The sequence below is a fragment of the Rhinolophus ferrumequinum genome, chromosome 7 (genome assembly GCF_004115265.2).
Source record: "Rhinolophus ferrumequinum isolate MPI-CBG mRhiFer1 chromosome 7, mRhiFer1_v1.p, whole genome shotgun sequence".
In the NCBI taxonomy this organism is placed as follows: Eukaryota; Metazoa; Chordata; class Mammalia; order Chiroptera; family Rhinolophidae; genus Rhinolophus; species Rhinolophus ferrumequinum.
Window position 1 is genome coordinate 75,195,358 of NC_046290.1, and position 25,265 is coordinate 75,220,622.

General features: G+C 36.1%; 1 protein-coding gene across 2 annotated transcripts in view; it reads left to right on the top strand.

Moving 5' to 3' along the window:
- The window catches only part of CAMK4 (calcium/calmodulin dependent protein kinase IV), a 203,747-nt gene that overhangs the window by 61,184 nt on the left and 117,298 nt on the right, over window positions 1–25,265 (top strand). The window lies entirely within an intron of this gene.

Here is a 25,265-nt window from a genome sequence, read left to right on the forward strand (position 1 = left end):
TCTTTCCCTTCTCTTAAGCCATGAAAAAGAAATCTTTATTGTATCCCCCTCATTCAAGGAAACCAAAAACTAGGAATAACTCATTTTCTCACAAATTGCATGCAGAACCTAATTGTTTACCAGTTGAATCTATAACTATGCCACCTGTTACACAGCCTGGAAATACTGGATAATTTATAACTTTTTACCATTGCATACATGGTACATATGGAATGTTACCAAAGTTAAGAGTCATATCACATACTGTTCTTTTGGCTGAAGCATTCAAAAACCAAAAAACAAACAAAAAAAATATTCCTACTCCAAGGAATTGAAACAAAGGAAAATTGTCTTAAAATGATAATGGTACACCAGACGGAAATAAGTACTATACTTTTGCAGAATGTGCAGAAAGAAATATACTAATAAAGAGCTTACATACAATTTGGAAAATGAAAAACACATATCTGAGATATCCGAGTATCTCACTGTGCATTAGAGTGAATCCTGCTAAATTTATACTTTTAACAGTCTCTGACTTGCTTACACAAGTCACAGGTTGCCAATGTGATTTTCATAAAAATCAGAATGCCCTGGTACTTTACTAACTTAATTGTTCAGTCACAATGTGCCATGTGCTATTAGCAAGATGATACCTATTAGCTTTTCTAAAACATCTATAAACACACTTAATAAGGTTCCCGTGCATCTACTGTGGTGTAAGCATGGCTCCAATGGACGCAATTTCTTAATGCATTCAAAATTCATGCTTTACATGTAGATAATTCCTCATACCTTTCCTATTTTTTTTTAATGACTGTAATTCTAACTCTGTGCTCTTAGAATTAAGTGGTATAATCATCTATTCTTTTTATGGTAGTCCCCTTAATGGTGAGTTGTTTATCTTTCTTGTCAAGACTATTATGGTCAAATGACAAAATTAGTGTTTTCATTCAGCAGGTAAATCTCTGCTCTGTCATTGAGTAGGTGCTCCTGTGATGGCAGGGCAGTCTTCGGGGGAAATGCCGTTGGCATTTACATGTGCTCATCCATGTTTCTCATAAAGTAAACCCATAATAAGAGTTTTCAACAGTCTGTTGTGGAGTACCCTTCATCAGTCTCGGCCTCACTATTAGGAGCATTGCTGTGATGCTGCCATCCACTAGCTTGGCATAAATGGAACATTAGCCAGAATCTTTCACAGCCTCTGTGGCTATGTGACCAAAATACAAAGTGTATGTTAATCAAGCTGGGGACAAACTCCTGTAAGAAAAACTAGAGGTATGCGAAATGCCATGAAATCCATATACTAATAATGATGGTGACATCCAACAGTTAGAGGATTCTGGATTCTGTACCTAGTAGTATGTGTCATCTCATTTAATCATCATAAAGCTCTTTTGAAGTAATTCTTAGTATTTTCTCTTCATAAAGATAAAGAAATGGAGCTTCAGAGAGGGTAAACCCTTTGTCCACTATCACATAGCTGTGCCATTTGGCATCTCACCATACCACATAGAGAATTTTTACTTGGTAATGTACAGTTGACTAATTTTTGCTTGCATGTCCATGTTACAGGAATAATAAATGTAAAATTAAATTAGCATAATAATCATGAGCATTGATGTAGTACTTTTATAAGTTATATAGCAGATTTTTATGTACTTTATTCCATACAACAACCTTACGTGGCCCCCATTACAGGTGATGCTCAGAATGTTCAAGAAGTTTGCCCAAAATCGACATCTGTTAAGTTTCAAAGTCAGGACTCAAACTCAGTTCCTCAGGACCTAAACTGTATGCGATTTGTTATATATCCAATAGTGATCTAAAAGTTCATTTTATGAAAATTTTGCTGCTATAAAGACTTCATTGAACCGCTAATATTATAAATTTCTTTTTAGTAGTATTTCTAATAGGTATCCAAATATAGAATACTAAAATTTGATCTAATCCTATCTGGAGATTGTGAATTGATGCACATTTGAAAGGAAAACCAGAAAACCCTTACTAAAACTCATGTTTTGATTCCTTAATAGGTGAACCTCTTTAAAGTTAAAGTTTCTGTTGGTTTTAGTCAAGTTAATCCATTCCTGATGCTTGTAGTTCCCCTCCTCCTTCTCTCTCCCCTTTCTCTTTCTCTCTTCCCTCGGCAAAAACATTTAGTATGAGTGTTTCTGAGACTTTTGTGGAAGTCACTGGTAATCAAATTCCATGACCTCTTTGTTAAAAGATTGCTAATTGATGGAGATACTAGCATTTTTTTTTTAAATGTCCTCACTGGACCTTCATTAACTTTTAAAATTTTCTTTATGTCAGGTTCCCAGAGCTCACCACAGACAGAAGACTTTCCCTCTCCTTCCAAAAGTGTAAACAGGCCACTAGGAAAAAACCTGAATTCTGCTCAAAATAGACAGACTGTGTAGGAAGGATGAATCAAGTCAGACGAGACAGGGTAGGAACAAAGTCCCAGAAAAAGTTGGTGTGAAATTGAGTGATTGTAGTAGTGAATATAGTTAGAATTTAGAGGAAATCCACAAACAAGCTTTGATTAATACTTAAATAGAAAATGTAACTTTCATATGATATGAAATCTCGAATCATGTAGATTTCATTTGTTGTGTTTTGAATTGTAATGCTGTCAATGTGATGGAAAGCAATATTAGATATTAAGAAAAGTTACTTTTCAAAGATATATAATATTTACTGTGACAGTTATATTTTTTGTTCTATGTTGTATTTTAATACTTTAAAATGTGATGGAAGAAACAATTAGATGCTTATATAATAGTTTGTCTTTCAGATGTAGCACTTACTGTTCTTACTGTTAGAGATGATGTTATATTCAAAAAGTGGCCATTTCACATAAAAAGCACATTAAAAATTGCATTTTAACCTTTTTAATGCATAGATATAGAAAAATGGAAAATTGCCAGCACTCCAAGAGCCTCCTGCATGCCTTTTTAAAATCATATCCTTTTCCTTTCTATGATAATTAATTTCTTTGTTTTCCTTTATAATTTTACCACTAAGTATGCATTCCTAAATATTATAGTTTAGCTTTACGTTTTTGAATTTTATGTATAGGAAATAATGCAGTGAATACCATTTTGGTCATGTTTTGAGTGTGGTTGTATCTGTGTATTTTCATTTCTATATAGTATTCTATTATAAAAATATACCATAGTTTATTTTTCTGTTCTACTGTTCATGGAAAGTTGGGTTGTCCCAGGTTTTGGCTGTTACAAATAGTGATGCTCTGAACATCTTAGTTTGTAACCTGGTACACATATGCAAGAGTTTATCTAGGATGGATAGTCAGAATTGTAATTGATATTCATGGAGGTGCATATATTAACTTAGACATTGCTAAGTTTTTCCCAAGGAGATTATATCTACTTACTCCCACCAATATGTATGAGAGTCTTCATTGTTTCACATGTTTACTAAAACACAATATTTTGAGGTTTTGCCTCAATTATTTTAAGTTCCATGTTTGTGATTACAAATGACATTGAACACTATTTCATATATCTATTGCCTATTTAGATTCCTCTTTTATAAAGTCTCATTCAGTCCTTTTGCCCAATTTTCTATTATGTTGTCTGTCTTTTTTGTGTATTGATTTGTGAAAATCCTTTCTATTTTTGATTCCAAGCTCTCTTAGTCTTCCTTCCCTTCATAGCAGAGCATGGGATGGATGGTTTATCTACTATTACTGTGTTAGGAAGCGCAATTCCAAAGAGAAGGCGTGAGTAACAAGGAGAGTAAGGCAGGAAAAGAAGGAGAACCAATGAAAGGGTGCATTACTGAGCAGACTGCAACTATGTGCTCAATCTTGGAGGATTGTCCCGCAAGAACAATAAATGCCTCTCAAGACCTTCCATTGCAGAAGAAAAAGGGGAAAATATTTATCTGTCAGCTCTTGTCTTCTATTGGTCAAAGGTGAATCCACAGTGTGTTAACTACCCTATACTTCTTGTTTGCACATGTGTAGGTCCTGAGTGGGGTCTGGTAGTCCAGTGTCAACAGGGAAGCTTATGGTGAGATATGAGTTAAAATATTCCCCTTTCATATGGGGCCTTTGTGTTTTGTGAATACAAAATGTCCTCTTCACTTCTAAACAGTCACAGTTGCCTCTTCAAGGTAGTGACCTGTCACAATCTCTAAAAGACAGTACGGCAAGAGGGTTAGTGAAACAAACGGTAGTCTCTACTGTTGCAGGCAACTTCAAGGCTATAGTTAATATTCAGTGTAAATTTCTCTCTCCATCAATTTTAGATTTTTTTCTTACTCTTGGACAACAATTCAGCCAATCTTGGTTCTTTGCCTGGAGAGTAGTTCCATATCTTTATCCCTGAGGATCTGAACCTTTAGATGCCTTGCTGTTTTTGGCCTATAGCTGCTGCAGTTGCCTATTCACCATTATCACAGATGCACCGTGAGATGCCCAGTGAATCATCCCATATTTGTCCTCCTCCTCACCCTCATGGTGTCGCAGAAACTCTAGCTCCTTTACATGATCATGGTTGGTTACCCCTGATAATACAGTAGCTCATTTATCTGCCTGTTGAGCCTAAAGCACGAGGACCCTAAAGTTTAGTAGGAACCTTACTATGTCTCCTGGTGGAAGCATTATCTCCGAATATTCTACGTTTGTGGGAACAGGAAGTACGCATTGCATAAGTGGATCACTGGGAATATTGGTGAGAAGGGTCAATGCTGTCTCTATCCCTGGATTCCCAGACCCATGCATTCCAGGTCTGTACTGTGCCATACATATGCCATCAGTTCAAAAAACATAAACCTTGTTTTGGAGGATAGACACCTCTCCCCCAAACCCTATCGAATTTTCCCTGAACTGGTCCCTAAGGTGATCCTATAACTGGCCATTTAATTGTACTGTTAGGCCCCCTGCTTCTAATCTTAGTAGTAAGACCAGTGATTCCCATGATCAGGCAAACGTTTTTGCATCTGCGTGCCATAAAATGGTCCCCAGCCAGAAATAAGAGCCTGAGGCAAAATTCTTAGAGCTATCATTTAATTAGGGAATTAAATCCCAGGCATTAAGAGTGAGGGACAAAAGAAATTAATTAGAAAATGGAGAGCCAATATGAAGATGTGTTCTTGTGTTGGCAAACACTAAATGTAACGGATTGCTCAATTCCATGGGACTATCCCCTGTGAAATCTTATAAACAGCTTCTCAGGACAATCCATCAGGCAGGGATGGGGCTGAGCAAACGGGAAGACTTTGTCTTCTGGCTCTTGAATTGGTCACCGACCAGCATTCAGGAGTGTTAACTTTCCCATACTTGGGGGTTGCACATGTGTGGGTGCCAGGTGGGGTCCAATGGTGGTATCAGCAGAGAAACTCCATGGTAGGACTGGGAGACATGCTTTGCAGGCTCCAGATAAGGTGTCAAAAGTCCCCAACTATTGTCCTTAGGGTCTAAAATCGTGCTTTTCTCAGAGATTTATGTAAAAGTGAGTATATAAAATTTGAGGTACCACATATGCACATTTGGATTTTATCATGAAACTTGGGTTTACAGTCCAAATGTCATTTAAATTAAGAAAATATCACATTGCTCCTTATGTTATCATGGGGAACTCTAAGGAAAGAATTTCAGAATTAATGTTCCTGTGGTTTGTGTGTGTGTGTCTATATATATACACATATGTATATGTATATATATATATATGATTAAAAATTATAAGTGAAATAAACTCAGAACTTTTAAAGAATCACTCATCTATCAGTCAAATTATCTAATGTAAATATACATTGCATTTGTTGATTGAATATAGGAGCTCTGTTTATTATGTGGTCAGAAAGGGATGAGAGTTTGAAAAATCTGAGTGTTAACAGTATAATCTTCAGTGATTATTTTCTTCTTTATGCTTTTGTGTATTCTTTGAATATTTAGTAAGAAACATATTATATTTGTGATCAGAAAAAAATACAAGAAATATTTTTTAATGAAATAATGGCAAAAAAGGCTGAGAAATGACTGATTTTTTTTCCTTTGTAAAATCATGGTTTCTTTCTTTATATTTGTAGACACACTGTATCACTTTTCTTTAAAGTTAGCCAAAGCAAATGAAAATTTCTACTCAATCATATGTCTTCACAGTACTTATCTACTTGGTGCCTTACAGTATCTGGTGTCTCTATGAAGATTTTAATCAATGTATATTTTTAAACCTATGCATATCTTTTCCTTTTTGTCAGTGTCTTTTCTTTATCAGCCTTTGAAGTGATACTTTTCAATTGTTTGAGATCTTGGTTTCTCTTGAAAATATGCTATGTTATAAGGAATAATATTTAAACATTACACAAATCATGTTTTAGAATAACTTGTAGGTTCTTAAGAAAAGAAAATACAGAAACCACAGTGGATATATTTTGTATTCCTAACAGCCACCAAATTCTGTGCTTGGCAGGGGTGTAAAGAAACAATCAGAATTGCAGTGAATTTTATTTCCATCACACCAGAAATACATAACCTAGATCGTGCTAACTGGGTGGGTACCATCAGTCAGCCTTACAAGAACACCCAGGACAGTCTCTCCTCACCTGCATTGTATCACCCTCCACGGTTATAGTGTGTCTGAAACAGGTTGACTTTCAGTAACCTTCTATATCCGTATCACGTTTGCGTTTATCTAGGATCCTTTCAATTTTATGTTTTCAAACTATACAATATTAGCCATAGATTATTAAAGAAATAAAATACTGCTGTATAAGGTATGCATATATCGTGTATATAAATGAGGATAAATGCAGAAAGAGCTTATCTTATATTTTAATGGTACAAATCAGACTGTAACTTCAGAAAAAAATAGTATTTTTTCTCTCTTTAGCAGCATAATATGCAAATTGTATGTCCTTCCTTAGCCTTTTGATACTCATGAATTTGGATCATTAAAATGTATTTGAAGTATCTCTTTTAATTGATTTTTGTGGAATGTAATGCTTGTGTGCAGCAATGTGTCTGCCTTTAAAATTAGGCATTAATTACTTATATGCTTTCTGTATTTGAAAAAATTGCAGATTGGAAGGGCTGAGAAAGCAAGAGTTTGATTTTTGTTAAAGTAACTGATGTTCAAAGGAATATAAGTGATGTCTTTTCATTAGAAAGGCAGTAAATGGGACATCATTGCCACCCACATTACATCTTTCCTGCCACAAACATGGATGGAGAAGTGGTGTGTGTCACCCACTGTTCTGGATCTGGTATAATCAGAGAACTAAGATGCCAACCCTTGATGATTGACACAATACCTTCCTTCATTGTTGAGTGGGCTTCCCTAGGAAAACATTTGTTTTAAGATCTTTAGACTTTTTTTTTTCCAACCCCCCCCTTTTTTTTTTTTAAAGATTTTATTGGGGAAGGGGAACAGGACTTTATTGGGAAACAGTGTGTACTTCCAGGACTTTTTTTCCAAGTCAAGTTGTTGTCCTTTCAATCTTAGTTGTGGAGGGCGCAGCTCAGCTCCAGGTCCAGTTGCCGTTTTCTAGTTGCAGGGGCACTGCCCACAATCCCTTGCGGGACTCGAGGAATTGAACTGACAACCTTGTGGTTGAGAGCCCGCTGGCCCATGTGGGAATCGAACTGGCAGCCTTCAGAGTTAGGAGCACGGAGCTCCAACCGCCTGAGCCACCGGGCGGGCCCCTAAGATCTTTAGACTTTTGAACTTAAACTTATATGTAAATTTAAATCCCTGAAGAGAAATACTATGCTTATGGATGATTCGATTATATTCGGTGTCCTTGTGTTCTAATTTTTTTAAGTGATTGGCTTTCTTGAAAATGGTGGCAAGTTTGTTTATTGGTTTGTATTTATCCACCTATTCAGTCACTATTCATTCACTCATGTATTCAAACAAATATATGTAGAGCGCTCACAGTAGTCTTGATGCGATGAATGAAATAGAAATGGTAGCACCTTACACTCTAGCAGAAAAGTTAAGAATTGCATAGATAACTCACGGACTTTTAAAACTACAAATCTCATAATGTTAAACATGTGATTTATAATGGGTAAATTTCAGGGGAAAAAAATCACCTCTAATACCATCACATTTAGTTTTGCACAAAATCTAATTATTTTGTACATACATACATGCATAATTTTAAATAGTTGCATAAATAGGGCATATGCATTTTTTGCATTCTGTTTTACTTAACATTAATGTGAGATATTAAATTACAAGGAACTGCTTAAAAGGTTCAGGATGTCACAAATATTTTCACTTTTTAATTTTTACCTTAAAGTTTCCAGAGTTATGATATATATATATATATATATATATATAATTTTGAATCAGAATTAATATTAATTATATATAATTATATATTATATTTACATTACATTATATTTATATAATATAATATTTATATTATAATATAATATATTATATATTACATATATTATATATATAATTATATATTATAATATAATATATTATATTATATAAATATAATATAATGTAATATATAATATATAATATAATTATATATAATATATAATATGATATATTATATGTAATATATATTATATATAATATACAAAGTATATATATATAATACTATATATAAAATAGAAGCACCATTATGCTCACTTCACAATCTGGAATTAGCTGTCAATATTCTATTACTATAAAATCAAAAGTGAACTATATGAAATTTTGGTTCAAATTCAAGAATTATAGACCTATATATATATATATAATAAGTAAGATACAGAGGGTGCCAAAAAAATGTATACACATTTTAAGAAAGGAAAACTGTATTAAAATTATAATACTCAATATATACCAATAACAAAAGATGAATACAAGTCACCTTTGACTTCTGCAATTACAAGAGGTGCTCAAAGTGGTTACCATCAGCGTCCAGACACTTCTGATTATGGCGAAGTACTGCTTGAGCAACGTTGACCGAAGGGTCCACTTTTATACATTTTTTTGGCACCTCTGGTGTTTGTATTTCGGGTTCAAAAGCAAAATGGTGCTATTTTACAGAAGAGCATCATCTGAGTGATAATGTATGTACCCTAAGGTGTGGTGCTTGAGTTTCATGTACACAAGCTAGGGGAGTTTTCCTCTTTTTTGTTTTTGTTATTTTTTTAGGCAGACTGCATTCCTCATGAGAAAAATTTAAAAAGTCAAGCCTATTATTCTTATAACTAATTATGAAATTGCTGCAGATACTGCCAAGTTATGTTCAGTGTATGAAGCCCATTTTTCACTTTAAATACAACGTGATGAAAAGCTGATTGTCGTACAGCTCTGATATCTGTGCGTATCATGAAGAGATAACTCTTCATGTAAAACACTAAGAGGCAAAATCATTTTAGAAATTTATGACTTTAAAAGTCTGGGCAGATTTAAATATTAAATTAAAAACATTGTCAGCCTGTGGTTTAGTAGGGCTTATTTGCAGTTGTTCTGGCTTTCAAATTTAACTCTTCTTGGTAATTCTCTCTAATTGGCTTTCCTCCTATGTCCTCTTTTTGAGACTTGAAAATAGAAAAGGGAACCAGAATATCCGCAGATGAGTGGAACTGTGTGAAAGAGAGATGGTTACAGCAGGGAGATCAAACAATAAACAACTTTAAAAGTATGACTATTTTCCAGGGCCCTCCATATTCAACAGATTTGTCATTTAGAAGCACCACCATGCTCACTTACCAATCTGGAATTGTCAATATTCTATTACTATAAAACCGAAAGTGAAGCATATGGAATTTTGGTTCAAATTCAAGAGCTATAGGCCTACAATGATTGCTAAGAATTATAACAGTTTATCCTGTTGCCTCTAGCTTGGTGTTGTGGTGGCTAAAAAAATATTAATACTTTTTCTCCCACCTTCTAAGTTCTTCTAGCTGGGCCAATAACCAAATTAACAGAGACAGACTGACAAGAGAAAATCAAAGTTTTAATACACGAGCATGGGGAATTCACATAAGCATGAAAATTCCAAAGACAGTGAGACAGCATTGGGTATGTAAGACATTTTTCCACCAAGGAGGGAGGGGCAGGGTATTAGATTTCAGAAGTGAAAATGGGTGATTTACTGGTAGCTGATTTGCATACATGGCAGAAAAATTCTTTTTTTTCCCCCTCATTAGATATCAACTTTATTAGGATTAGCTTAGTCCCTCTTGCAACCCTCTTCTCTCTTAAAACTCTCTTTTTCTTATTTCCATAACGAAACACACTCTTCTCAGTCTCCTTGGATGGTCTCATGCACACTCACCTCTTCCTTTCACTTTATTTTTTTTTTTTAGTTTCAGGTGTACAAAACAATGCAATAGTTAGACTAGACACTTCACCCCTCACAAAGTGATAAACCCCTCCTCCAATCTATTGCCCCTCTGACATTGTATGTATCTATTACAAAGGAAAATTCTTGCTAGGCAACTGAGAAACAACGGGATGCAGGGTAGCTAGCTGACAGGCCTGGAGTCTTCCTGACTCATGCTTGGGTGAAGAGTCTTAAAGTGATTTAAGTCCAGGCTCCGTTCCTAAAAGCAGGTTTTTCTGTCTGAATCTCTTGGGCAAGAAAGCAGGGGAGGGCCAAAGGTTCTTTCTCAGTATTTTGTTTCTTAATAGACAACTTAAAATCACTGTCCCAAAAAGCAGCTTCAGGGTGGCAAACTTTTGGTTCCCTTCAACCGCACATCATACTATAGATGCTAATTCCTCTGGGTTTGGAGCAGCCATCTCTGTTGACATTGAGACATTGCCGATTAACTTCGGTGCCTCTTATCTCCACTCCTGTTAGCTCCGGTAAGAAATATTGTATTTCATCAACAATTAGATGCACAGGCTTTATATTTTAACACATAAGGAATTCGGATATATTTTACAATAAATGACAACTTACAGTTATAATTGTCAGCTTTTTTTTTTCTTTCTGGTGTATGTTATAATTGGTAGTGCCTCTAAATTGATGAAGTACAATAATTTCCATAGCACCAAAGAAGGTGGGAATATTTCTTAATTTTATTTAAGCTTCTCTATACTGAGAAGTAGTACTGTTGCTTAACAGTATTCTAAGCTTCTCTATACTGAGAAAATTTTACAGTTGGAAAATGGTATATATTTCAATGGGCTTTTATTTATTTAAAATTTCTTTTTAATTTTTAAATTACAGTTGACATTCGTTATTATATTAGCTTCAGGTGTACAGCACAGTGGTTAGACATTTATTTAACTTACAAATTGACCCCCTGATAAGTCTGGTATCCACTTGGCACCATATGTAGTTATTACAATATTAACTACATTATCTATACTGTACTTTACATCCCTGTGACTATTAGTAATTGCCAGTTTGTACTTATTAATCCCTTCTTTTTTTTTCACCCAGCCTTCCAACATCCCTTCCACCTAATAATCATCAGTTTGTTCTCCGTCTCTATGAGTTTGTTTCTGTTTTGTTTGTTCATTTGTTTTGTTTTTTAGATTCCACATGTCAGTGATATCATACAGTATTAGTCTTTCTCTGTCTGACTTATTTCACTCAGCATAATACCTTCTTGGTTCATCCATGTTGTCTAAAATGATAAGATTTCATTCTTTTTATGGCCAAGTAGTATTCCATCGTATATATGCATGCCTTCTTCTTTATCCAATCGTCTATTGATGGGCACTTCAGTTGCTTCCATATCTTGGCTACGCTAAATAGTGCTGCAGTGAACACAGAGGTGCATATATCTTTTTGAATCAGTGTTTTGGATTTCTTCAGATAAATACCCGTAAGTGGAATTGCTGGGTAATGAGATAGCTCTATTTTAATTTCTTGAGGAACCTCCATTCTGTTTTCCATAGCGGCTGCACCAATTTGCAAGCACACCAACAGTGTGAGAGGGTTCTCTTTTCTCCACAAACACTTGTTTGTTGATTTATTGATGATAGCCATTCTGACAGGTATAAGGTGATACCTCACTGTGGTTTTAATTTGCAGTTCTCTGATGATTAGTGACATTGAGCATCTTTTCGTATATCTTTTGGCCATCTGTATGTCAATAGACTTTTAGTTTTAAAATTCTTATTGGCCATCTAAAACTTGTATGTGTAAGTTCTAAATAAATAAAGATTAAAAACATGTATTATCAAAGGGGAGCCTAAATAAAACCAAAAATAGTAAAAGGAAAATAATTAGCAATAAGACCAGTATACTTTTCATTGAAATGTAGTAATATAAGATACACTTGACTTAGATTACTCTGAATGATCTCTTTTGCAGAGCTCTAAGAATAGTTAGGGAATTCAGCTGTGATCATACTCTATCCAGTGAGAAAATTACGTTGTCTCTCTTTCTCTCTCCATCTGTCTTGTTACACTCACAGGTCCTACTTGCGTTGGTGCAGCATTACCCATGGAAGCAGAATGGTGTAGGGGGTGAACAGGAGTCCTATAGCACCTAGTGCATGAAAGCCGAGTTCACCTGAGGCACCACAGTTAGTGTAAGCAGGTTATAAAAACACAAATTATTGTCAAGGTAAAGCCAAAACTTGAGTTAAGAAAATGCTGCCAAGAGAGAAATCTAAAAGATAAGGCAAGGATGAAAATGGGACAGTGAAACTCAAAGCATGTAGGTAGACAGATCTTCAGCCAAGTGGAATCAAGGAGAGAAACTGGTTGCAGAATGCAGTGCAGAGCAAAGCAGAGAGCAAGCAAGATTATGGTCGAGCCCTCCTTTGACACTGTGTTTTTGCTTTTGAAGCATGATGGCTGAAGGGAGCCTTAACAACTAACTTTTAAAAAAAACGTAGTTGGCACTTTGCCTCTACTTTTTCAACTTCCATTTCATCCACATAGAAATGATAGACCAATTGTACGCTAATGTCTGAATCATGAGACTGCTTTGCTCATAAGATTTATGAAACAAGATAGAATTGCTATCATTAATACAAGTGGAAAATATGAGAGCAAAAGAGCACATTTGGCCAGGCCACATGAAGATGCTTACATTTTTCTTTCTTGCTAATCTGACATTTTGCCTTGTCTTAGAGTATGACTCGCCTCTTTTGTAAAAATGAAGTCACTGATGTAAAGTGTAGATAATCCTCGCAATGCTAGTCTTTTTGTCCAAGCTTTCTTCTCAAAGAAAAATAATTAAATAAGTGTCTTATTTTTTCCTTCTTTGTTAAAATATTTAATTTAAGGTCCGCTCCGTGGTTATTGATAATGTAGTGGTAGATGTCACAGATAAATTACTGAAGAAAATAATATAATTTACATTTTCACTGAATAAATTAGGTACTTTTTTTCTTTTGAGTATTTTATAGAAACTGCCAAACTTCAACATCACTTGAAGGTGACCCATTTAAACTTTTGCAACCTATTTTAAATTAGTGTGAGAGGGGTATTATGAAAAAATATGTGGTTGTAAAATGTTGGAATCAAAAGCCAAAATTAAACATTTTTGAAAACTGCCTAAAGTTCTCAGGATTCCAGAGTTACGTTATCAATGTATCAAAACCAGTTATTTTTTTAATGCAACTTATTTACTAATAAAATATAGGTATGCCTTAATTATTAAAAGCCTGGGGTTTAAAAATCCAAATATATAGAATTATAAAATAGGAGGTAATAAAAGATTGCAGAAAAGTATTTTGCTTTAAATCATCAGTGTTACCTTTAAAACTAATAATTTCTTTTATTGTACTTACCATTATTTATTTATGGATATTTATCTACAGGTCACAAAGTTTGCAGATAAAATTTAAAACTTAACTTTGGGAGCCATCCTCTTTGAAGATCAATCCAATATGATGGCAGAGCATCTCTGGAATTGAAATTCAGTGCTATGGGAAAAAACATAATGTGATTTAGAGATGTTCAGTTTGGTTGACTCAGGTTTTAGAAAAAGTCAATTACGGAAAATACTCTGGGAGTCATATATGTAATGGAAAATAATAGTTAATTATCTGGGATTCAGCCCTCAATATTCTCTTTAAATATACCATCTATAATCTCAAACTGAAACCCAGTCAGTTGTTTGAGAGGAAAATTAAATATCCAGTCATTTGTAAATAATACTTGTTTAATTATAGACGAAAAATACAACTGAGATGTAGTTAACCTTCCACTTGCTGCATGAGATTTACTGTATTGCGGCAACATTTGTTTAAATTCATTGACTGATTGACTTCTTTATATAACAAATATGTACTAAGTTCCTACTAGGTGACAGGGACTATGCTAGAGCCGTGCGTGAATAAGACTTGATCCCTGGACATGAGGATCTTAGAGTCTCATGGGTTCAGACAAACAAGCACTCACAGAAGAGTGATGTGATGTCACAAGGCTGTGACAGCTATTGCTTCAGGGCATCGCGAGGGCACATTCCAGGGCTTAGCAATTTAAGAATATTCTATTGTCAGTAAGGATCCACACCAAATCAATTGCCACCTATTGGTCTTACTAGTTCCCCTGGTTGAAAGGCAGAGAAGGCAGTGTGATCAAAGACATTCATTTGTATGGGACTCTTTGGGGTCCAGGACCCACTCCCCACTCCCTGTCCGTGGGCCGTGGCCATTTTTTAAGGGAGTATGTGCCCCTTTTTGTTGCACTGAACCACCCTAATAAAGATTCATTGAAGCTGAAGCTCCTTAAGCTAAAGCCGAAGCAAGGTATGAACTTTGACCTTTGGTCACTCCTGTGTTGACTCGGTTCTGAGTTATTCACTGCCTACTCAGTTGTGCTGGAGGAAAATTGTGGCCTCTACTCTCCTCCTTATGTATAGCTTGTTTCTCTGCTCCAACTTGCTCTCCCTGCATTGATTGTCCCTCAATCACTAACCCTTTCACCTTCCTCATCTCATTAAAAGGTCTGTTCTGTCTAACTTTGCTCACATTTAAAAAGTGAATTTGAGATGAATATGAGCTGTGTATGGGACTCAAGACTTGCAGTTGATTCCATCTCTAGGATCAGCAGTGGTCTCAGTGTCATTTGCAGGTGAAGGCAGATGTTGGTTCAGTGATGTTTACTGGGCTGGTGCCTTGACTTATAGGAAAATAAACGTGCAGTCTTGCAAATGCTTAGGAATAAGCAGACACATCATTTTTAGAGTAAGGCTCTGAGTACAGGGCAAGGTTCAGTTACATGTGTCCTCCTATCTACAACCTGAAGGGTGTTTACTGGAACCTTCTTGAGTATCCCTCCCGGGTGCAGACATATTACTTAGTCTAACAAGGCATATTCAACGACCTTGTTTTTTGGTGCAGAGCTGAGTTAACCACGCTTCTTAGTCATGGAGTCCTATATTCCAAGCTGTGCAACGTCTCTCTGGTTTTAGTGCTTTACTCCCTCTTCCCCAGCCATCCCACCTCCTTCCTCCACTCACAGTAAGCATCCTTTCTAATGTGTTTGGTGTATGTTTTTGGCAATGAGTGTATCATTATGTTTTTTGCAGGGTTTTCTGTATAAATATATTTTTAATAGTCATAAATGGTTTTGTGCTACCTAATGAATGACATGCCTGCGGGTTGCCAGAAGTTCCATAAGGCTTGAAGTTGTTACAGGCACTAATAGCAGAAGAGGTAGGCAGGAACCAATTGATAAATAGTTTTATATGCCATGCTAAGGAACCTGGATTTTATCCATCAATATTAGGGGGGTTTTGAAAGATTTTAAAAGGAGTGACAAAAAAATCAGCTTTGAGGCTCAAGGTTGCTTTGACAGCAGTGTGGGAGATGGCTTGGAGGGTGTGGATGTAAATGCCAAGCTTGGCACTTAGTATGTAGGGACTTCTTAGCAATGATAGCTAGTGTTAGTCTTCATGCTTCAGGAATCCCTGTCCTACTGAACACAGTATTGTTTTAAGGTTAAGAATATATACTGACACATTCACTTAAAGAAAGTTCCGGTGAATCACAAACATTGTAGTGTTCTTTTTTTTAATATTAGTCGAACTGTAATAAATCATTGTAAATGTGTTTCATTTTCTAGCACGTAAAACAATTTGTTCACTTGGGAAGCTTTGTCTAGTGTTCTGAGAGGTGGGTATGATGAGTCCCCTTGTCTGTGTTCATCTGACAGCAGAAGTGAACATTATTCTCACAGGCATAGGACAGATCTCACACGTACCTATTCTAAGAATGCCATTAAAATACAGTTGCATTTCAATCATGAAGTTTATGTGCAGAGAGAATGTTATTAAAGAACCTGACAGTCATCATTCTTTCTATGATCAAAGTATTGCCGGGGCAAATGTGAAAAACTGCAGTCTTCCCTTCCACCCCTTCCCTCAACTCCCTGTTCTACTGAGAGGAGATGTAGCATCCGTTAGCTGACATAAAGTTATAATTGTGTCCAAGGCAAAAAGGAAAGAAAATTATTCTACTTCCTCTTCCTCAGATTTTCTAAAATTGCCCGATGGAGGGGGCTGCCTTCTGCCATGTGGCAGCCACCACCTGCATAGTTACTGGCTTCGGAGAAGACTTGCTGAGAGAGAGAGAGAGAGAGAGAGAGAGAGAGAGAGAGATGGTATTAACATACTTTATAGCTTGCCTTGTACCTCTATGATTTCTGTGTGAAGAATAATTGAGCTTTGTATGGAAAAACTCTAAACAGGTGATATGGCAACCCCATTCTTCCTTTGGAAGGAAAAAAAAGGTACAGGAGAGGGTAGAAAGGCTTTGTAATGGATGAAGGCCTGTTTGTTCTGGATAGTCAGGAACCTCCAGAATGTGGAAGGGAAAATCCAGGTTTGGCAGGGGTACCATCATCCCTTCTGTTCGTGTGGCAGACCTGTCATTCGAAGGAAAGTTGAAGGATTCCCTGCTTTTCTTAGGAAGTTTCTCAAAGCATGACTATTATAAATATTACATAAAAACAGCTGTGTTTACTGTCATCTTTGGTCTCATTCCAGTACAGAATCAATGTGATGATTTGTCAGCCTTCTCAGTCTTCATTAGCAGTGAGGTCAGGTTGTGTTGTTGTTTCTGGTTTGTTTAGTTTTTTGTTTCTTCTTTTCTTGTTTTTTGCTTTTTGTGTATTTTTTTCCCCTGCCAATTCTTTTGGTATATGTAGAAAGTCGGATTTAAAGTTATACTGGTTTTTAGAAAAGTGAAAACTAAAAATACGAGATGGATTTCTGTAGTAGAAACGTTAGTCCTTTTCTCTTTAAAGCAAAGCAAATTGCTTGGTTTTCTAATCATGAGTTTTGGGACAAAGAACTTGTTCTTTCCAGGAAATACTTCCATTTCATTGCAAAGTGAGACACCCTGAAACATGAAACAAACACTTCTTGTACAGCTGCGGAGGGCCAGGATCTTAGGACCAGAGTGGAGGATTCCTCATAGACACCCCGAGGATGTGGGTTTGAGGGAGTGCCAGAGAAGCCAGATGTGATGCTGTTTATGGATATTGGTTCTAACACTAGAGAGAATTGGGTTCGAGTTCCAGATTTACCTCTTACTATTCTATGACCTTGAGTAGGTAAGTGACCTCTCTGAGCTTCATTCTCTTCATCTGTAAAATGGGCATAAAATAGCTAGCTCCTAGAGTTGTTCTGAGGATTAGATGAGATAATACATGTAAAGAGCATAACACTATGCCTGGTCTAGAGAACCTGCTTAAAGTGTTAGGCTATTGTGTTCAAAGAGACCTGAATTTGTTCATGTTTTTCATGATTCCAGCAGACTCAGTCAGAATAACCAGAGACTTCTTTAACTTCTCCTTATGAGGTATTCTAGAATTTCTAGTAGTAGCCAGACATTTTAGGGCCAAAATGAATGTTACTTCAACCACAGATTAAGTTGAATTCTTTAGGCCATGCCTTCTAAATTTCCTAGAACAGTCCAAGGAACTCTCAGAGATGTCTCTGAGTTTAAAACACAGTGTGGGAATGAGCTGAGGGCCAACAACCCCTTGGTTCAAGTGATTTGTTGGTGGAGGGTCCCTGCAACTCATGTTGGTATCTTCAAAGGGGAAATCTTTGGAGCATTAGCTACAATCTGCTTTTTGGAAACTTCAGTTTGTAATGGGGCTTCTTTTCCATCTTTGGGAAAATATGATTAAAAATAATTTCTTTGCATACTTAAAACTTAACTTTAACTTAAGCTAAGTATAAAGGATTTGAGAACTTTGCTATACCAGATGGATGTCCCTTCTACAGTGGGTAAGTCTCTTCCTACCCCAGGGTTTCTCAACTTCAGCACTATTGACATTTTGGGCCAATAATTCTTTTTTTTTTTTTTTTGGATGACAGGAGTGGGGTTGTCACCCTGTGCATTGTAGAATGTTTAGCGACATCCTGTCCTCTGCTTAGTAGATACAAGTAGCAAATCCCTGGCCCATCCAGTTAAGACAACAAAAATGTCTGCAGAGATTAGTAAATATTACTGGGGGATGGAAGCAAAATCACCCCCAGGTAAGAGTCACTGCATTAAGGACAGCTATTTTGAAGACATACTTTTAATACAGGTTCAATTATGCAACTTTAATATTGCTGCTATGAGAAAGTTTGCTTCTTTCTCTCCCTTGATCCCCGTCCCGTTCGGAGATTTTCAGGAAAGCTCTTCTCTCTTTATTCTGTGGCATTACCCATCACCTCTAGTCATGTGATGTCCAAATCTGACCAATCTGAACTTTGACTGAATTTTTTTTAGTCTTAAACTCCATATGTCAGAACCTGACTCAAAACCTCTCCAAATTCTTTCTCCTCTAGTCACCATTCTTCCAATAACTCAGGCTCAAATCTAATCACTTCTGACTTCTCTGTCCATCTGTCTTTATCTCCTCCCACTTCTAATATTCACCAAGACAACTTTTAAAATCTCTCTTACAACTTTCCCTTCTCTCCCACCACCACTGCCCTTCTCCATGTCACCTCCATGCCTTTATTTCTGTGATGGCTTCATTTAAGTCTCCTGGGTTTTGGTCCTTTTCCATCTAATATATCCCTCATCCCCTTTCCTCTTAAAGAACTGATCATATTTCTCCTATGCTCATAAGCCTCAATAATTTCCCCCCGACTAAGAGATTGGTAGTAGATTCCCAGTCTTGGAATTTAAAGCTCTCCATACTCTTTGGCCTTACCTTTTTTTGCAGTAGACCACCCTCTCATCCACCCCATGTAATATGTATAATGGAAAGTCATGTTTTAATAATGGTTCTAAGACTTTTGCAATCATGAATCTGCAGATCTACTTATTAGTACCTAATATATCATAATTTAATTTTATAACAGTGAAGACTGTTAGTGAATATTGGTCTACATCAGTGTACTTATAAGAATGTAAATTGCTTTATATTCTTCTGGTGAATATAAAGTATTGCTCATTTGCCCCATAATACACATTTTACAATCCAAAAATTTGCTTTATTAGTGACCAATAAATTTAATAATGCTTTTAATTCAGAAAAGGAACAAACATGTCCCATCATCTTTTCAGAATATTTTTGTATTTTGAGAACTTTAAAAAGCTAGTAGTTAAAAATCTACAGACTAATGGATTGATTAATTAGTTCTTATAAATACTATAATGATACACTCTAATATAATGTTGTGTTTCATTTCTGTTCTTGAATATGATTGAAAACCATTAAGGTCATCAAATAGGTATATTGATAATATGTTTAAATTACTATTTCCATCTTCATAATGAACAATATAAAAATGAGAAAAGTTGACATTTACTAATATGTGAGAGTTTATTGTGTTTAAAATGAACCAGAAACAACTACGAACAACTGAAAGAGCTTTCTCAATCTTGACATTTTGATGAGGCAATAATATCAATTTGGATGATAAAAATGTCATTTCTGAAATTTTGACATCAAAAAGGTATTTTTGTCAAAGGTAAGAGAATGCAATAGTGAAATAATATAACAAATGGATAACATATATGGCTCTGCATAGCCTTTTCTGTTCAAGACACTTTGTTTTCTTACAAATGTTTTATCTTGTTTATTGCTGGATCAGCTGGGAAATTCTTCCACACTTTATTTGAAATGAATATGCATTTCGATGACCTTTTGGCCAGAGTTCTTTAAGAATAAAACTGTTAATTCAAAGGTGTATTTCTTCCCTAAAATTAGTAGTCAAAGGGAAAAGTCACTGTTGCACACGTAATCCGAAACTTTTGATCGCATTAGCTTTTCAATTGACTAGGGAGAGAAATCGTGAGCTACTTTAATTTTATGCGCTATTTCCCTTGTGCAATTTAATTATTGATTTGTTCAGATTAATTTGAAATATTAACATTGTAGGTGGTGAACAGAACAGGGACACTCATATATTAAAGAGTTTGTGACTAGGTTAGTCTTCAATTGTGATTCTGAAATCAGACATAGTAAGGGGAAAAGAAGAAAATTAAAATTAGCGTAGCTCCATTTGTGTGCCCGGCATTGTGCTACGACCGTTCACACATCATATCTAATCCTCATAACAACCTTAGTTGTTGAGGGTTATAATCTCCATTTTTTTACATATGAGGATACTCTAGCCCTAATTTTTATCTCTTTTCCTGTAATTCTCAAAGTCACTAGTTCTTCCCCCCACCCCAAGGGGCATAGGAAGAGCTAAATAAATATCAGCTTGGGAAAAAAAAACGATTTTCTGTTTGAAATATTTAAACAAATTCTACTATATTTTGTTGAAAGAGCCCATTTTCGGTTTTTCCCAGTCTGTAGCCAATGGCAATCTTTTTTGCTAAATAATTTGGATTGCCACCTAAATTATTGCAGAGGGCTGCGATGTCCTAGCCACAATCCTTATTGTCTGTATAAGTTACACATGCTTTACTGCTTTCTTCAGGATGCAGATCAGTGATCTAGAATTAAAGTTAAAGAGGGCACAAGGAGTTTATCATTTTGTTTGACTCATTAGGCAATAATTGGATGCCATTTCTAATTAATGCAGGAAGCAGAATAGACCACTGCATTTTAGCCATTAAAGATTGAATTTTAGGCCAACTCAAATTATTTTATGACTCTTAGCAAACATTACCAATAATAAAGAGGAAATTATAATTCTCCAAAGGGATTTCCAATCATTTCTAATCTCATCAACATCCTGGAATGTGGCCTAATTTCCTAATCCTTTTTCCCAACATCCCTTGGCCATTCCCACTCCATAGGCATAGGGCAAGAGATGTCACCAGTCCCCTAGGGATGATAAAAGATCCACTTGGTTCCTTTTTTGTGGCTAGCCTTTTCAGCTTCAGGTCGGGGTTCACGAGAATCGCTACTGACCCACTTAACTATTCTCAACCATTTAGTCCCACCCCCAGACATTCACCCAGGAGACCCAATCTGACATTTAGAAACACACATTGAGTTGCAACCTCCTTTTCCTTTGAAGACTAGGACACTGATTTGGCTTTTTAACTCTGAGCCTTTGATAGAAGTTGAGTGGTTGATCTTCCTCCAGCTCTGAGGGTTAGGCCCTTAGCTCTACGTGGATGCTGAGGTCAGAGCATGCAGATGTACAGAGAAGGCTCTTCTTAGTCATAGGTAGTGTCATGTTCACCTGGACCACTCCACTATTTGTTTAAATTACTTGTTTTTTAAAAAGTGTTCTTAGATTACATTATGGTTATATTACTGTTACCAGAGAGTGAGTCTTTCTCGGCATGATATCCAGGTTCTTGGAGTCTCAATGAGACACAGAAATAAAGTGGTGAAAAAGTAGTTTATTGGAAGAGATAGTACACTTCAAAGAAATAGGAGTAGGCCCCCAAGCGAAGGCAAGTCTCAAGCAGCTCAACAGAAAAAAAAGAGGCTGACTCGAGAAGACTTGGGGTTTTTATCTTTTTTTTTCTAGAATGGGCTGTTCTTTTTTGGGCACGGGACCACTTGATTGACACCTGTGATTAAGAAGGGCTATTATTACCTCATCTTTTTAGACTGCGCATGTTCTTTCCCAGAATTCAGTCTTGTTATAATGAAGTTCCGGGCATATGTATAATATTATAATGAAGGTATAATGAGTCCCAGGTGAAATGAAGGTCGTTTTGGCTTTTACCGCTTCATAAGTGGGAGTGACTGGTCTAATCTAGTTGGGTATTTTGTATCCATTTGTTTACAATGGAAAGAGGAAGTTTTGGAGAGAGGAGATCTTTTGGGTGGTAATGCAGAGACCCCATGCCTATCTCTAACTGCCTGCCTTGTTTTCCCCTTGAGAGACATGATCCCCATAAAATCTCTATGGGAAGTTGAGGGACAGGAGGTCTTTTCTTCTGTATTTGCTTCCTGCTGGACAGGGGCATAGAGCTGTTCCTACCTGTTGAGCGATTCACGGAACTCTCGCTCTATCTGATCTCAGATAAGAGGAAGAGGTCTTGAAATCAGCCTGGAAGACTGCGTTGGCTTCTTTGGTCATGACTGAAAATTTTGTTAGGGCATCTTTCGCATCCCCAAGATCCCTAAATGAGGAAAAGTCGATTTTAAAAAATCCGTTAGTTCTATAGAGACTGTGGCCATTCAACCAGTCATTTAAGTGGCACCAATTGTCCAGGAGCTGGGCCCAGAATGGGTTGGATAATGATTACTGGCCTGGGGGAATGTTAAAATCTATTTGGTCTCTGGGATGGAAATATCCAAGAGTTAGGTCCGGAATGGTTTGGGGGATATTGGGAAGTCACAGGTTTTTAAGAAGTCTGAAGCAAGGGTGAGAAACATCCTGTGATTCAGGCTAGAGCAATCTTTAATCTAGGATTCAGAAACTGATTAGAAGAGTAATCAAAGGTAGGGGCTAAAAAGCTAAGAAACTAGGGAAAAGGAGACAAAATTTTTATAATGAGGGGCTCTCCCATATCATTATTACAAGGGAAAAGGACTCAGAGCCTGTACTGTCTCGATGCTATACTGGCATTGATAAATCACGGGAACAAGGAATCTATAATTTTAATTAATATTACATTTTCAGGGATAGGAATAGCAATATTCTAATCTGTTTCATAGCTATGTCACTGTTCCCTGCCAGGCTGTGTGAGAACAGACCAGAACTAAAAGTGGAGACATTTTCCCTCCATACTGAAAATTATTTTCGTAATTGTACCCTGACTTGTTTTGTGGTTTGAGGATCAAGAATATATAGGAATTTATTTTGAAATTTCTAGGTGATTGAAGTTTGTTTCCTTTGCTTTTAACTCAAAGGCAAAATGCAGGAAAATTGCTGACAAGACATTTTAAAAAACAACAACAAACCCTCTTCCCACAGGATGGGAGATCCTGCCAACAATACACAAGAGCTCAAGGAGACCTCAGGCTTTCCCTCTTCATGAACTCTGATATCAGCATAAAGGAATAAGTAGTGCCTGCTAATGGATTTGATAAGATAATCCACTAGGAGAATTTCTACCCAGAAACTAGGGAGGTGGGGAGACATGTGAAACGGGGCAGGCTGACCCAGGCACTGGATATGTCAGAAAATAAATGTAAAATTTCTGAGTTACATTACATAGTAATTTTAAGCTGAGTTGCATTATATAGTGATTTCAAGGCATCCATTTGTGCTTAAGTAGATTTAATAGACTCTTGTTCCAAGGGGTATGTTATTGTTCACTTCCCAAAGTCCACAATTGGTATAAAATCATGGTAAAGCCTATTGTTTTAAGAAAGAATTTGGGATATAAGCAATGCTCATTTGTTTCAAGCTGGGTTTATAGGAAGTATTTTATAATATTTGTTAAATAAATGAAAAAAACATCATGCACATCAACAAATAAGTTTATAATACAAACTTATATATTTTTAAATGTTTTGGAGTCTACCAAACATTTGAACTTATCTCGTGTGATCCTTACAATGACCCAGAGAGAGATAAGGTAGGTATGATGAGGCCATTTTTGTAGATGAGAAATTTGAGGGTCAGATGAGCAATGTAGAGGTTAAATGATTTGCCTCTGGCCAGGGCTGGCTTCCTGGGCAAGTGACTTGTATAGTCACACTGATTCCTGCACTCTGAAGAGCTTCTCGCTTGATTTAATGCTTTGTCATTACCATTTTGAAATTCTTAATAATTATTGAATAAGGCGCTCTGTATTGTCTGAATTACATTTTCTTTTCAAATAAATTCAGAGTCCTAAAACCATTGGAGTAACACGTAAAAAAGCATTAAAAGTATTGAAAGAATATCTTAGAGTAGAGTGTATGAAGATAGGTTGCTAAGAAAGAAGGGCAGGTTTGTATAATAGGCAGAGAGAACTGAAGAACTTGATTCAGGTTACACAAGTTACTGAATCCCTTCAAACCCCAGCTTTTATTATGGCAGGAAGAGAATTATAAATAGTAATGGTTGGTTTATCTAAGTATATTAATTTAGTAATTGCATTAGGAGGAAGTATGTCATGAAATGGCTTAGTAAGAAATAGCCCAAAAAAAAAGGATCAAGTTTTCCACAATTGGATTTAAAGTGGGCAACGTGTATGGCTAACTGGATTCACAATTCCTATCACCCACGTGGCTGGGTAGTATCCCTGTGCCAGACCCAGGAGGTGTCAGATAGGAAAACCCCAAATATAGTTCCTGTTTTCTGGGAGGCTCAATGAGTAAGTGAGGCTCATTGAATACTGTTTATAAAGCATAAGACTCTTTTAGAGTTGATTACCTTAACATAACCATTAATGACAGTTATTTTATTCCTGTCTGAACTTGATTACCTAAGGGGAAGAGGTTAGAAGACATTAATGTGTTTTTGTTTGTGTGTTTTTATGGGGGGCGGAGGGGACCAGCAAACTGAAAATACCAATCTCTGCAATTAGAAACAATTCAATTCAGACATCACTGTCCAGAAGAGCAGCATCACTTCTAATGATAAGGTTGACTCAAATTGTAATCAAATGTCACTAATGGAACAAATAATTTGGCATTAATGAAAGAAACACACGATACCATTATAGAGAGAGGTGACTGTGTCCTGTTAGAAACAAATACAAGAATCTGAAAGTAAATATGATAATAATATAATTAACACTTAAAATCCTAAATGGGTTAGAAACAATATGAATTTATGTGTTTTATCATGACAGATGCTGTTGATAAAGGTGGGAAACAGTAACTAGGTAAAAATGGACTCTTGGCTGCATTTTTATTTTTCTTCTTTTATCATATTATTTTCCCTTCCTTTCTTCCTTTCTTCTTTCCTTTTTTCCTTCCTTCCTTCCCTCCTTCCTTCTTCTCTCCCTCTTTCCTACCCTTCTCTCTTCCCTTTCTTCCTTCCTTTCTTTCTTTGTTTCCTTCCATCCTTTCATGTAGGATTTAAGGCATTATTATGACAAAGATGTAATATAGAGAATTATTCATTTAATACCCTTA